The sequence below is a fragment of the Schistocerca serialis genome, chromosome 1, assembly GCF_023864345.2.
Source record: "Schistocerca serialis cubense isolate TAMUIC-IGC-003099 chromosome 1, iqSchSeri2.2, whole genome shotgun sequence".
Taxonomy (NCBI): Eukaryota; Metazoa; Arthropoda; class Insecta; order Orthoptera; family Acrididae; genus Schistocerca; species Schistocerca serialis.
The window spans coordinates 1,034,774,591-1,034,780,590 of NC_064638.1; the positions used below are offsets into that span (position 1 = coordinate 1,034,774,591).

General features: G+C 38.4%; 1 protein-coding gene across 4 annotated transcripts in view; it reads left to right on the forward strand.

Annotated features, from left to right (window-relative positions):
• The window catches only part of LOC126414267 (beta-TrCP), a 116,865-nt gene extending 111,359 nt beyond the window's left edge, over window positions 1-5,506 (forward strand). For all 4 annotated transcript variants that reach the window (XM_050083333.1, XM_050083335.1, XM_050083334.1 and 1 more), the window contains exon 12: window positions 4,649-5,506. The gene's annotated coding sequence lies outside the window, so the exon portion shown is untranslated. The remainder of the gene's footprint in view (window positions 1-4,648) is intronic.
• The last annotated feature ends 494 nt before the right edge of the window (window positions 5,507-6,000 follow it).

Genomic DNA, 6,000 nt, shown 5'->3' on the forward strand with positions numbered 1-6,000 from the left:
GCCACTCTGTAGGAATTCTGGACGTGTGGGGTGTTGCATTGTCCTGCTCTAGAATTGCCCAAGTCTGTCGGGATATGCACAATGGATATGAATAGATGCTGGTGACCAGTCAGGATGCTTGCGTTCGTGTCGCCTGTCGATCGTATCCAGACGTTTCAGGGGTCCCATATTACTCCAACTGCACACACTCCACACCATTACAGAGCCTCCACCAGCTTGAACAGTCCCCTGCTGACATCCAGAGTACATGAATTCATGAGGTTGCCTCCATATCCGTACACATCCATCAGCTAGATACAGTTTGAAATTAGACTCATCCGAACCGGCAACAAGTTTCCACTCATCAACAGTCCAGTGTCTGCATTGACGGGCCAAGCCGAGGCGTAAAGCTTTGTGTCGGGCAGTCATCAAGGGTACACAAGTGGGCCTTCGGCTCCGAAAGCCCATATCGATGATGTTTCATTCAATGGTTTGCATGCACACACTTCTTGATGGCCCAGCATTGAAATCTGTAGCAATTTGCAGAAGGGTTGCAGTTCCGTCGCATTGAATGATTATCTTCAGTCATCGTTGGTCTCATTTTTGCAGGCTTTTATCTTACTGCAGCGATGTCAGAGATTTTATGTTTTACTGGATTCCTGATATTCATGGTACAGTCTTGAAATGGTCGTATGGGAAAATCCCCACTTCATCGCTACCTTGGAGATGCTGTGTCCCAATCACTCGTGCGCCTTATATAACATCACATTCAAACTTGATTGAATCTTGATGCCGGCCACGGTGGCCAAGCGGGTCTAGGTGCTTCAGTCCAGAACCACGCAGCTGCTATGATCGCAGGTTCGAATCCTGCATGTGTGTGATGTCCTTAGGTTAGTTACGTTAAGTAGTTGTAAGTTTAGGGGACTGATGACCTCAGATGTTGAGTCCTATAGTACTTAGAGCCATTTGAACCATTGAAATCTTGATAACCTGCCATGGTAGCAGCAGTGACTGATCTAACAACTACACCAGATACTTGCTGTCTTATATGAGACTTTGCGACCACAGTGCTGTATTCTGCCTGTTTACATATATCTCTATTGGAATACACGTGCATGAACCAGTTTCTTTGGCACTTCAGTGTATAATAGAAAAATTATCTATCGGTCTAAGCATAAACAGCCATAAGCATTACATAATATCACAAAGTAGAATTAAGAATGTCGGTTCACCTGAATCAACAGTACAATTATGTTCTTCCTTGTTTATAGATGAACATGAATTGTCTTGTTGAAGGTAACAGTGCATAAACACACAGTTCCTACATTTATAGGATGATCCAAAAAATCATACTGAGGACACTGTCATGCTGCATTTGAAGTGTAATGTCTGCAACAATTGGCTAAGGAGATTCTCATAGGCTGGACTGCCTTAGGGTTACAGGTCGAACATTTGAACATTCGTGGAAAAATAAAATTGACAGTAAAAATTAAAAAAAAATGCTCACCATGAGGTATTAGTATGAAGAACCTATGGGTAGGGTAGTACAGATATGAGAGGGCTCTCATTGTAACATATATAGCCTATCAACAGCTCCACAGATGAACTCTCCTCCACTCAGTGGCACTCTGTTGGTGCTATGCACTTTTTATCTACTCTGTTTCTTGATTTTTGAGACTTTCTTTATAGATAATGAATTTTCTGTATATGACATAATTAGGCAAATGTGGTGTGTTTGTTTTATAGATAGTGTGCTCTTGTTGTGGTTGTGAGATTCATGCACATAAATATTATTTCAAGAAGGTATGTAAAAATATATTGCGATGTGGTTATTATGTTACTCCACTTGTATACAGGTTGTACAGTTATGTAGATTTTCAGAGTAATGTTTTTCTCCTGGTATATTGTGGATCCGAAGATGACAGTAGACTCTGTTGAGATCGGTCATTGAAGAAATAAAAATATTTCAACATGTGATCATGGGTGCAAAAATTTTTATTTATCATCAAATAAATCACATCATGCCCAGAAAAATGTGCAATTTCCATAATCCTAGTTTGTTGTCTCCCCATTCCCACCTTGCTATTCCTCTTTCCCTGTCACATTTTCTGTATTATACTACAAATGATTCTTTCGTTTTTAAAGTTCTGTACGTTTCCAAAGTTTTACATGTACAAATATGACTTGGTGCATGATTAGAAACATAAACTCACGAAGTTTGTGTTAACACACTGCATGTGTTCTAAGAGTGCCCCTTTGATCACACGTCCAAGCTATAGTCTAGTTCCTTATGTACCGACATCCTTACAGTGGTCATCGCAGAAACGCTGATAAGTTTTGTAGTTATCTTGGCGGCGGGTGTGGGGTGTGAAAATACAGTCCTTAATGTACACTCAAAGGAAAAAGTCACAAGAGAACAGAACCACATCAGCGTCATCCCAACAGCCAACCCAGTGACACAAAAGTTCATTGTTCAGATAATGGCAAATAGTGATGCTCCAGTGAGCAGCGGTCCTGTCTCATTCGAAGGTCAGACTCTAAGAATCATAAGCAGTCAGTTGTGGACACAACAACAAAACTGCAGCAGCAGCTGCAGCATATCTAGGTAAGAGGTACCTGCCAACCTTCTCACAGAAGAAACATAGCCCATACATCTTTGTCTGTGACATGGCGCAGAAAACATTAACCTTCGGCAAAACTTGTTCTTGCACAAAGATTTTGTGAGGATTTTCAATGCCCCACACTCTCACATTGCAGTGAGTAACATTTTCATTGCTACAGATGTGATCTCTGCATTCTGTGTGAGTGCAGCTTTGTTGTTGCTGTAGAGCTCACCAAATGTTGTTAGTTGTTCTGAGACGGCATTTCAGCCACTACGAAATAGTTATCATCCAATTTTTGAGAAAACTATTTCTTGAAGAAAATTGATTTTTGCACATCTTAGTCTATCTCTAGTCAATAAAGGTCTTTAAGTTATTCGTTATACAGTGTATAAAACTGAGTAGAACAGTGAATGAAATTTTAGAGTTTGTATTTGTAAAAATGTATTGTGTAAACCTTGTGTATGGTTGATTTTTAGCTCATACATTGCTGTGTATGTTGATACGGTATCACAATTCTATTTAAAATTGGGAGGAGAATGCTATCTTCTTTTGTTCTTGAGTTATTGGAAATTTTTTTATTTTTTTTATTTTTTTTATTTTATTTTATTTTATTTTTTTTTACTGCACACAGTCTTATGTTATTTGATAAATACTCAAAACTTTGTTTGCTGTGATATGGAAGTAATTTGTCTGCAAATGGCTCTGAGCACTATGGGACTTGACATCTGTGGTCATCAGTCCCCTAGAACTTAGAACTACTTAAACCTAACTAACCTAAGGACATCACACACATCCATGCCCGAGGCAGGATTCGAACCTGCGACCGTAGCAGTCGCACAGTTCCGGACTGAGTGCCTAGAACCGCTAGACCACCGCGGCCAGCAATTTGTCTGCAGCAATGAGGGGTCGGCAGAGTGGGAAGTATAAAAACATTGATAACGCTTAAGGGAAAACCCAGGGACTGCATTTAGACATGTCTTCAGTACCTGTCCTGTGTCAGAGCATGGCGAGTTGACTTGTCCACAGCAATCAAAGGATTAACCTTTCCAGATATATGGAAAGTTGCTTCATTGATAGATGGAAGGTTGCTCCATTGCTGAATATCAGCTTGGAGGCAAAATGTTCATCTTCGAATGCTTTCAGCATTGTGATGCAAAATTGATTTCAGTGGCCATAATCTTCCAGTTTTAATTTCTGCAGTGGCTACAGACAGTATGATTTGAAATATAACAGTCATCACAGGGTCTTCTGGTCATTTTGCTATGGTATTCAATGTTCATGGCAGTCCACAGAATTTTTGAACTGTTTACAAAACTTGCGCTCACCTTGTCCAAAGTTCCATATGGCATCCTTGGTCAACAAGTACTTCGCTGTTTACAAAGGCCCAATTGTCCCTAAATTGTCGATACCAAAGTACAGTGCTCTGTTTACATGGCAGCTTTTTTCCATAATTCCTTGTGAATGCATGCTGCACTGTTACCACAAACATATTGCATATTCCAGCACAAAAAAATTTGTTCCTTGCTTTATCATCCTTCTGTCAAGGCACTGCAATCTTTTAACACCAATGGTGGGTACAGTGCAAACCCTAAGGCTGTATGGTTCTATTCATGCATCAATAATGTTTGTACGTGTAATACTTTGGTAAATACAATCCTTAGAGATTGAGTGAATCATTTATAGGAACCCTGTATTTTAGCTTTAGTTTGCCCGTTAATTCGAATAGTCACTGTTATCACCTCCTGTGACTGTCAAAATAGCTTGTCAAAAAGCTTTCGTTGTTGTGCAGTCTAGTAAGAGTGGTACAATCTTGAATCATCTTTGTTTATATGAAATGGTACTGACTGACAATCACTTTCAAAAGGCAGGTTATTTATGTTGGAGGGGAGTATTGGAGATAATAGAGGGGTGAGACATTTACTTTGTGTGTTTATTTTTTCACTGTTTCATCAACACCTTACATTCTGTGTAATTTTCTTCTTTAACAGTAAGCATCTTTACACATTGGTATTATTGTTATTGTTATTATTATTATTATTATTATTATTATTATTATTTGCCTGCAGGAAATTCTGCTGTAACATGGTGGACAGCAGAAATTGTTTGCACCGTCGGTGTTACCACGAGCATCAGAAGGAATACCTTAGTGGCAGTGTGTTGCTGAGGTGGTGTGCTGTAATGGTCTGCTGCATGTGTACTCTTTGTGAGGAATAACTTCAGGTTGCAAGATGTGCTCATGCATACACTAAAGGCTTTATAAAATTTTGTAAAATATGAATTACGGACTTCTGGCAAACTGTTGCGCAGTGAACTAAAAAATGGACAAGCCACCAGTTCATCAAGTGAATATGTATTGTGCAGCATGCCTTCTGTGGATTGGTGGTACTGAAACTATTCTTAGCTGCATCACGCTAGTGAAAACTTTCCATAAATTGTAATTCATTGTGATATGGGAAAAAGTTTTATTTATTACAAACAGACCTAACATGTGCACTATTTGACTAAGGAAACTGTTCAGCTAGTGAGCTGTGGTGACCTCAATGTTCGATATTTTTTTCCTAAGAAAAATATGCAATTCATACGAACATCTTTGAGTGGAAATTGTGCAGAAAGTATTATTTATAGGTAGGTGCACATTTATTGCAAGTGACAATGTAGTGCTTTCGTTAAATTGTATATTGTACTTTAATCATGCCTTTAGACCGCAAGAGCAGGACAGTGTCTGTTAACAGGCTTTGAAGGCTCTGTTGTTTTATAGGCCTAAAACACTGCTATGCAGTGTTAGAAGACTAGCTGTGTTGTATATCTGTAAACTAGTGCTTGATATTGTATTATATTAAATTGCATTCCACATGCAAATTGTTGTTGTTTTTGTGTGAGTCATCTGCAGTTTTTGACATAGGAAAATAAAAAGTTTTTACAAATGTTTTGATGTGGAATAGTTAAATAGAAAATGTTTCCTTCACCTTCGATTTGTGACATCAGTGTAGTTCTACGTGAATTGTCCTCTGCTGTTTCATGCCACTTTTTTACATAAAAAAATGACTTTGCATAGAACTCTAGATAGATTTTGCAGAAATTTTTTGCAAATTTTCAATTTTTGAGGATGGTACATTTGCAGAAAGGTTAGAACAAATTGCCATTAGGAGTAGGTCCTCAGTAAGAGACTGCACCTGATGTAATGTTATTATCAGCTTGTATTGTCTTGTTTTATTTTTTTATAAGATCTGTCTTGCCAATGGTGCATATTATATGCTTTGGAGCTGCTGTCACAGGCTGAAGCATTACAGGTGTGAAAAATGGTAACTTTTTAAGGAGGTATAATCACCCATCTTTGTAATATAGCTTTATATTTCACTTCATTCTACTTTGTTCCTGTATTTTAAAATTAGACTGAAACTTAATTTTTGTGTGATAA